The 9,445-nt window shown below is 48.7% G+C and overlaps 1 long non-coding RNA gene across 1 annotated transcript in view; it reads left to right on the top strand.

Moving 5' to 3' along the window:
• LOC102485571 (uncharacterized) overlaps window positions 1-1,959 on the top strand; it is a 3,052-nt gene extending 1,093 nt beyond the window's left edge. Inside the window, exons 3-4 of the long non-coding RNA XR_334656.2 lie at window positions 1,482-1,609; window positions 1,754-1,959. This is a non-coding gene — a long non-coding RNA (uncharacterized LOC102485571). The remainder of the gene's footprint in view (window positions 1-1,481; window positions 1,610-1,753) is intronic.
• Window positions 1,960-9,445: the final 7,486 nt, after the last annotated feature.

Genomic DNA, 9,445 nt, shown 5'->3' with positions numbered 1-9,445 from the left:
TTCCCTATTGTTCTCTGCCGAGCTTGTGGAGAAGGCCAATGGAAGGCAGAGACCAGGACTTGGTGCTAAGCCTGTGGGTCTCCTCGGGGCTGCCCCTGGGATGGTGCCCTGGGAGGCACTGGGTGACTTGAGGTCAGTGGCTTTCTCTCCAGACCTTGGCAGAAACAACAATCTGCTTTGCATCAAAGAACCTCAAGAGGCTCTGAATTCTGCTCCTTTCTCCCTCAGGACTCCCTGGGTGATGAGCTCATTTGACCTTCCAGCAACCCTGAGTGGTTTAGAGCAGGGAAGCAGCCTCACATGGTACGGAAAGCTCTGCCCAGGTCAGGGAAGTACATCCCGAACAGGACTCAGTAGGGACTCAGTAAAGGAGGCTTCAGAACTCAGCCCCTCTTCCACTAGACCAGGGCTGTGCAGATCTGGCCCACGACCTGGTTTTGTTAATAAAGTTTTATTGACAGCCACGCTCCTTTGTTTACCTAGTTCCCTGGTTGGTTTTACCGTACAACAGGAGATCTGCATCATCAGAACAGACTGTACAGCCCCCTGGGTCGAAAATACTTAGGCCCTTCACCGAAAAAAGCAGCCAACCCTTGCCCTAGACTAGTGGTCCCACCTTCCTGGCACCAGGAACTAGCCTTGTGAAACATGGTCCCCCCACACTGGAGGGAGAGTTGGTCCCAGGGTGACCCAAGCTCAGCACACCCACTGTGCTCCCCATTTCTACCACCTTGCAATATACAGTGAGGTAATCACACAGTGATAGGGTTCATGCCCCCGTGAGAATCCAGTACCACCGCTGATCCGCCGATGGGGAGGGGCTACAAACACGGCCGAGGCCTCACTCAGTCTCCTTGGTCACCTGCTGCTCATTCCCGGCTCCCAGTACAGTGGGGGTGGAGTGGGGTAGGGGCAGCAGGTGCCAAACAGGCCATGGACTGGCCCAGGGATGGGTCCCCTGGCCTAGACAACATTTTCCTCTTTTTAATTTTTTTTCTTTTTTTTTTTTTTTTGGAGAGGTTTTTCGCTATAGGGCGCATGTGCTCACCAGAGGGACAGAGAGAGACATAGAGACAGAAAGTGAGAAATCACCCCCCAGGGGGGATGGTCACACCACAGTCCCTTCTCCTCCATTCTCCTCTCGGGATCTTGGGCACGCACACACACATGCCCGGCGTGAGTTTTAAGCCACCGGGTCCGGGACGCAAACCGCGGTCGACTATGTGGGAGTCCAGCGACATAGCCATTACGCTAACTGCTGGTTCCCTAATTTTTTTATTTTTTAATAAAACAAGTTTCTTTTTAATTGCTTTAATTGATCCAGGCCGGCTAGACTAAGAGTGGATGAAGACCCCACTGGGGATATCTTCTGTCTCTTTCTCTCATAGAAGGGAAAAGAAGGACAGTGATTCCAAAAAGGTGACGGAGCAGGAGGGGAACCCTCAGTAGAGTTCTCTGTTCTGGCTCTGGTTTCCTTCTAGATTCTGCTTGAAATCCCACTATGGGGGCCAGCGAGTGGCGTGGTGGTTACGGTGCTGAACTCCCTCATGGCCTCACGGTTTGAGTCCTGGACCTGGCAGCTTGCGTTCTCATTTTCTCTCTCTTTCTGGTGAGTGCATGTGCCCCAGAACAAAATTTTAAAAAAATATAATAATACTTATGGATAAAAGTAAATAACTCTTTAGGGAGAAAAGAAAGAAATCCCACCGTGATTACATACCATCGTATGGTTCTGTTTCCTTGAAATGTCTAGAAAAAGAAAAAACGATGAGAACAGGAAGCAGAGCCTGGGTTGCCTGGAGCTGAGAGCAGGATGACTACGAAGAGGTGTGAGGGATTGGTTTTGGGTGAGAATGTTGTAAAATTGGGTTGTGGGGATAACTACACAACTGAATAAACATTGAAACTCATTGTACACTCAAAACGGGTGCATTTAATGGGATGTAAATTACGCCTCAATAAAGCTGTCAAAAAACCCTCAAACCAGACTCCTCCATCTCTCCTGTGCCTCAGTTTCCCTGTCTGGAAGGCAGGGGTACCCATCCTGCCCTTCTCGTCTTCCAGCATTGTGCAGAGACCAGGACAAGGGAGGCCGTGCAGACCGGGTAGAGCTGTTTAGCCACATGACTCTTCCGCTCCCCACCGCCACCACGAAACATCCGCTGCAAATTTGTTGCAGGTCTCGCCGGCCGGAGGCAAGCTCCCTGAAGCAATCGGGATCCTGTTTGGTTTCTCCGTATCCGACCTGCCGGCTGGCCGGCTGGCTAGGGCAGGAGAGCCACGCGCAGCGGATGCACCGGCCCTGAACTCTTCCTCGAGTAGTCCCCAGAGGTAGCCACTGCCTTTCAGTTTCTGCACTTGTTTATTTTCAAAGGGATGTTGCCAGACCGCGAGGCCACCCCTGCCTTTTCTTGGCTTGTTTTATAAAGGAGTTTTGGGGAAGAGAGAAGAGGTAAAGAGAACAGAAAGCAGTTCTGCCTGCAGAGAGCTGCAACGCACTCCAGCTGTGAGGTTCGAGGGGCTCTCTGACAGCCAGCTTGATTGCAAGATGGGACCAATATGTCCCCTGGCCGACTCCCTCCTCCCAACAACCCCGAGAGTACTGGCGGTGTTTGTCATCGTTGCGAATATTCAACGAACGATGCTGGAATAATTGGACACCTGTGTGCAAAAACTGCCTTGCACTCTATCACAGAATGCACTCAAGATGGATCATAGACCAAAATGTAACACGCAATACTAAACATAAAGGAAAACATAGAAAAATCTCTGTGACCTGGGACTGTACAAAGCTTTATTGACAGCCATGATATCAGTGTACTAATGGTAAAAGGAAAAAATGATAGGGACAGCAGGTGGCATGGTGGGTAAGGCACTGGCCTCCCACATGGCTGGCTGTGGTTTGAGTCCTGGACTTGGTGGCTTGACACTCATGCCAGTGCATGTGTGTGTGTGCCCAAAATCCTGAGAGGAGAATGAAGGAGAAGGGATTGCAGCATGGCGTTCTTCCAAGGGGGTGATTTCTCACTTTGCCTCTCTCTGTCTCTCTCCAGTGAGTGCATGCACCCTGTGGCAAAAAACTAAAACAAAAACAAACTTCTGGGCCAGCCAGCTGGTGTCATGGTGGTCAAGACAGCTGGATGTCACGTGGCTGATGGTGTGGTTTCAGTCCTGGACCACATAGCTTGAATGACACGCTAGGCATGTATGCAGGCATGCCCAAAACCCTAAGAGAAGAATGTAGGAGAAGGGATTATAGCATGACCATCCCCCATGGGGAGTGCTTTCTCTCTCTCTCCCTCTCCGTAGCTTCCTCCCCCTCTGGTGAGCACATGCATTATCTAGCAAATTAAAAGCAAAAAATTAAAACTTGCGGGGCTGGCCCATAGCCTTGTGGCTAAGGGAGCCAGATCCCACATGGCCGGTCCAACAGGATGGAGAAGTGATTGCAGCATGACTACGCCCCATCAGGGGGTGCTTTTTCTGCTCTCTGGTGAGCACACACACTTTCGGCAATTAAAGAATGTTTTTTAGGGGCCAGCAGATAGTGTAGCAGTTATGTCACTGGAATCCCACATAACCAGCAGCAATCCATGCCCCAGACCTTCAACTCACACTGTGCGTGTGTGTGTGTGTGTGTGTGTGTGTGTGTGCACCCAAGATCCTGGGAAGAGAATGGAGGAGAGGGGATTATGGTGTGGCCATCCCCCCTTGGGGGTGGTTTCTCTCTTTCTCTCTCACTGTCTCTGTCTCTCACCAGTGAGTGCACATGCCCTAAATGCAAAAACCTCTACAAAGCAAGATGCTGTTAAAAGAAGAAAAACTCTACTCTCCTTAGATGCTGTTAAGAGAAGAAAAACTGGGCCACAGAGCTGCGTTCTTTGTAAAGCGCACATCTGATAGAAGACTCCTGCCAGTGGGACCAGCAGATGGTGTAATGGTTACATTCCTGGACTCCCACGTAGTCAAATCCCGAACCTGATGACTTAAAACTCATGCCTGGTGTGCGTGTATGCATGCCCACAAGCCTGAGAGGAGAATGGAGGAAAAGGGATTGTGATGTGGCCATCTCCTGGGGGGGGAGGAGATTTCTCACTTTCTGTCTCTCTGGCGAGCGAGCACACATGCCTTATAGCAAAAACCTCTCTTAAAAAAAAATTAAAAACAACTCATTGCCAGAATATATAAAGAACTCTCAGGCTGGCTCTGTGGCCTGTTGGTTAAGATAGCTTGATCCCACATGGATAACCATGTGGTTCAAATCCCAGCCCTGGAAGGTCAGAAAACACAAACGGGGTAGGGAGTATGTATGCCCTAAATCTCCAACCAGCTAGAGACATGGAGAAGAAATTGTGATATGACCATGCCCCACTGGGGGTTGCCTTCTCCCTCTCCCTCTGTCTCTATCTCTTTGTCTCTGGTGATCACCCACTGGCAAAAATACAAAACACAATGAGCTAACTTACGTGCCCAGCAAGCTGGCTAAGAAGATGGACCTGACCGACAGCTGGTGAGGTGCAGAGCTGCAGAACCGCCCTGTGCCCTGGGCACGGAAGCTGGCGCGGCCATCTGGCGGGTTCTCGTGAAGCTACACGGAAGCTCACCGGATGACCCAGCAGTCCTCTCCCCAGGAGAGGACCAGGAGCAGAAAAGTGTGAAAGTCAAATGTGAGCGGCATAGCGTCTTTATAGTCATCAAAAACGAAGATGTCCTTCAGCTGGTGACTGGGCAAACAAACGGAAATAGAATACTACTCACATGCTCAGCGACAGGCGGAGACCTCACATGCATTATGCTCCGTGAAAGAGCAAGACAGGGGCCAGCAGGTGGTATAGTGGTTAAGGCACTGGATGCTCCCACATGGCTGACCATGGTTCAAGTCCTGGACCTGGTGGCTTACTTTCTCACTTTCCCCCTCTCTCTGGTCAAATTAAAATAAATGAATTAATAATTCTTTTTGTAAAAATAAGCCTCAAGGCGGCTTTTTGAATGATTCCATCTGACATTCTGAAAAAGGCAAAACAACAGGGAGAAGAAAGATCAATAGTTGCCAGGGGCTGTGGTGGAGGGAGGGGCTGATGGCAAAGGGCGAGAAGGAATTGGGGGTGGGGTTGCTGTAGAAAGTGTACCTTGATTGTGGTGGTGGTCACTTGACCGTATATGTTTGCCAAGGAACTGGAGCCAGGCCTGTAGGAAGCAGTTAAGCCCTGTGTGGAAGAAGCTGAATCCCACATGTCAACCATCCATGGTTTGAATCCCAGCTCCAGTGGCTTGAAAAAGACGCTGAGCACATGTCATGCGTGTCCAAGATCCTGATGGAAGGCAAAGGGTTGTGGCATAACCAGCCCCATTGGGGGGTGCTCTCTCTCTCTCTGGTTATCAGAAAAGAAATCCTAATACACTAAAAGGAGAGAACTTTTTAAATTATACCTCAATAAGACAAAACAAAAATAATAATAGCAAATGTAGCGTCACATACGCTGTGCCAGGCAGTCTTTCTATCTCTTTGTCTCTGGTGATCACCCACTGGCAAAAATACAAAACACAATGAGCTAACTTACGTGCCCAGCAAGCTGGCTAAGAAGATGGACCTGACCGACAGCTGGTGAGGTGCAGAGCTGCAGAACCGCCCTGTGCCCTGGGCACGGAAGCTGGCGCGGCCATCTGGCGGGTTCTCGTGAAGCTACACGGAAGCTCACCGGATGACCCAGCAGTCCTCTCCCCAGGAGAGGACCAGGAGCAGAAAAGTGTGAAAGTCAAATGTGAGCGGCATAGCGTCTTTATAGTCATCAAAAACGAAGATGTCCTTCAGCTGGTGACTGGGCAAACAAACGGAAATAGAATACTACTCACATGCTCAGCGACAGGCGGAGACCTCACATGCATTATGCTCCGTGAAAGAGCAAGACAGGGGCCAGCAGGTGGTATAGTGGTTAAGGCACTGGATGCTCCCACATGGCTGACCATGGTTCAAGTCCTGGACCTGGTGGCTTACTTTCTCACTTTCCCCCTCTCTCTGGTCAAATTAAAATAAATGAATTAATAATTCTTTTTGTAAAAATAAGCCTCAAGGCGGCTTTTTGAATGATTCCATCTGACATTCTGAAAAAGGCAAAACAACAGGGAGAAGAAAGATCAATAGTTGCCAGGGGCTGTGGTGGAGGGAGGGGCTGATGGCAAAGGGCGAGAAGGAATTGGGGGTGGGGTTGCTGTAGAAAGTGTACCTTGATTGTGGTGGTGGTCACTTGACCGTATATGTTTGCCAAGGAACTGGAGCCAGGCCTGTAGGAAGCAGTTAAGCCCTGTGTGGAAGAAGCTGAATCCCACATGTCAACCATCCATGGTTTGAATCCCAGCTCCAGTGGCTTGAAAAAGACGCTGAGCACATGTCATGCGTGTCCAAGATCCTGATGGAAGGCAAAGGGTTGTGGCATAACCAGCCCCATTGGGGGGTGCTCTCTCTCTCTCTGGTTATCAGAAAAGAAATCCTAATACACTAAAAGGAGAGAACTTTTTAAATTATACCTCAATAAGACAAAACAAAAATAATAATAGCAAATGTAGCGTCACATACGCTGTGCCAGGCAGTCTTTAAAGTAGTTTAAACACCCGTTGATCATCCCTTGGCATTCTTAGGATTGCTTTCAAGATGTATTATTTTATTATTTTTTTTAGAGGGTTTTTGTCTTAGGGCACATGCACCTGCCAGAGAGAGAGAGAGAGAGAGACAAAAGAGTGAGAAATCACCCCAGGATCTTGGGCATGCACACACATGTGCCCCGCGTGAGTTTGAAGCCACCAGGTTCAGAATTCAAACAGTGATTGGGCATGTGGGAGTCCACTGACTTAACTGCTCCACCACCTGCTGGCCCTGATGTATTCTTTCTTTATTGTATTATTTTTAATTTTAAAAAAAGATTGCTATAACGCACATATATTTGCTGGAGGGAGACAGAGAGAGAGGGGAAAGTGAGTAACCACCCCTCAAGGGGGATGGCCATGCTGCAGTCCTTCTCCATTCTCTCTGGATTTGGGGTATGCACGCACTGCTGGGGTGATTTTCAAGCCACCCTGTCTGGACCTGAATTGTGCGGTCAGCCACGTGGGATCCAGGGACGTTAACCACAGTGCTACCTGGCTGGCCCTATTGTGTGTGTGGTTTGTTTTTCCCCAAGTATTTTTTTTTTTTTTTTGAGAGAGAGATTTTCACTGTAGGGCGCGTGCGTTCGCCAGACAGACAGAGAGAGACATAGAGACAGAAAGCGAGAAATCACCCCCCAGGGGGGATGGTCACGCCGCAATCCCTTCTCCTCCATTCTCCTCTCGGGATCTTGGGCACGCACGCACACGCGCCCGGCGTGAGTTTTAAGCCACCGGGTCCGGGACACAAACCGCGGTCGACTACGTGGGAATCCAGCGACATAGCCATTATGCTAACTGCTGGTTCCCTTCCCCAAATATTTTTGTTCTTTAGTTTGTTGAATCCGTGGGTCCGGAAGCCACTGAGACAGAGTATTAGTACAACTGTATTAACCCTTCAGTCCTCACAACAATCCTATGAAATGGGTATTCATTTTCCCAAAGATGAACAATTTGCCCCAGAGCGCTCTCACCTGTGCACATGAGGCACAGGGGGTGCACCACGCACTGGCCACAGTGGACTCCCTGCGTGCGGGCCCAGTCGTGGAGGCCCACCCAGCTCACTGCCGAGGGCTGGAAGGAGGAGGAGGGCTCGGGGGTTTTCAGGGAACGTGGAAATTCTTGCAGAGACTCTAGGGCGATGACCACCGCCTGCCCTCCTGCTGAGTAGTGGGAGTGCAGAATGGACCCAGGGTGGACGTGCAGGGAGCTCATGACTTCTGGAGGGCAAGAGGCTCCCATACTCAGACTAACCACAGGGAAACAGAACCTCAGAGGGCCCTCCACCGTCCCAGCATTCGAAGAAACTCTCCATTGTAGTCAAATCAGCAATGGAGGAATCAAACACAAAGGATTACAGACCAGCAGAAGTCAGCAGCAATTAAGGAAAGCCAGGACCCTGTAAGAAAGCTACCTGCCATCAACAAAAGGAGGGGGAAAGTTAATAAACAGGAGACTTTAATTACAGGAGATTCTGCGCCTACTAAGCAACAACCTCCTATGATAAGGAAACAAATAGATGTCTTGGAAAATATAAAAATAAGATCTAAAGAAACTGGAGGTTGAAGACTGGCGCCATGACCTATGGTTGAGTTTGATCCCACGTAGTCATAAGCTTCAAATTCTGGCCCCAGCAGCTTGAAAAAAACATGCTGGGCTCATGTGCATACATGCCCAAATCTCGAAGGGGTGGAGAAATGGAGACAGGATTGCAATTGGAAGGTGTTTTCTCCCTCTCCCTGTCTCTGTTTCTCTTCTCTAGCTAGCACACACATTCTCTGGCAATTAAAAAAAAAAAAAAGTAAAAAGAAAAAACCTTTAAAAAGCCTCACATCAATTTGTGACAATAGAGATTTATTTTTGGAAGTTAGAAAATATACATAAAGAAGAAAATAAAAACCACCCCCCCAGAGATAATTGGTGCTGACATTTTGGTGTACTTTTGGACCTACATAAATACATGTATTTTAGAAATTGGTGTCAGGGGACCAGCAGACGGTGAAATGGTCACATCGCTGGACTCCCACATAGTTGACCACAGTTGGAATTCTGAACCCACTGGCTTAAAACTCATGCCGGGCTTACGTGTGTGTGTGTGCCCAAGATCCCAAGAGGAGAATGGAGAAGGGATTGTGTCATGGCCATCCCCCTGGGGGGTGATTTCTTGCTTTCTGTCTCTCTGTCTCTCTGTGACTCTCCAGCAAGTGTACTTGCTCTATAGCAAAAATCTCTCTCTTAAGAAAAAAAAAGAAAGAAAGAAAGAGAAAATTGGTGTCAAGCTACTGATTTTTTTCTTTGGAGGGTTTTTCCTATAGGGTGCGTGCGCTCGCCAAAAAGACAGAGAGACAGTGAGAAATCACCCCCCAGGGGGATGGCCATGACACAATCCCTTCTCCATTCTCCTCTTGGGATCTTGGGCCTACACGCACATGTGCCGGGTTCTGTGACTTGAACCATGATAGACGACATGGGCGTCCAGTGACATAGCCATTATGCCAACTGCTGGTCCCACTACTGATTACTTTTCTTAAAGAATTATTTTTTATTGATTTAACTTTATTTATTTCCATTTGACTAGAGAGGAACAGGGTGAGAGAGAGAGGGAGGGAAAGTGAGAAAGCAAGCCATCCGGTCTCAGACTTGAATCACAGTCGGCCATGTGGGAGTCCAGTACCCTTTAACCACCATTGGCCCTGCTACTGATTACTTTTTATTTATTGATTGGTTGATTGGAAAATTTAATTTTATTTATGCATTCATTTTATTTTAATTAGACCAGACACCCCCCCCACACACACACACAAAG

Source organism: Tupaia chinensis, unplaced genomic scaffold (genome assembly GCF_000334495.1).
Source record: "Tupaia chinensis unplaced genomic scaffold, TupChi_1.0 Scaffold000258_1, whole genome shotgun sequence".
In the NCBI taxonomy this organism is placed as follows: Eukaryota; Metazoa; Chordata; class Mammalia; order Scandentia; family Tupaiidae; genus Tupaia; species Tupaia belangeri.
The sequence above is the reverse complement of the archived record's forward strand: the minus strand, read 5'-3'. Positions and strand labels throughout refer to the sequence as shown.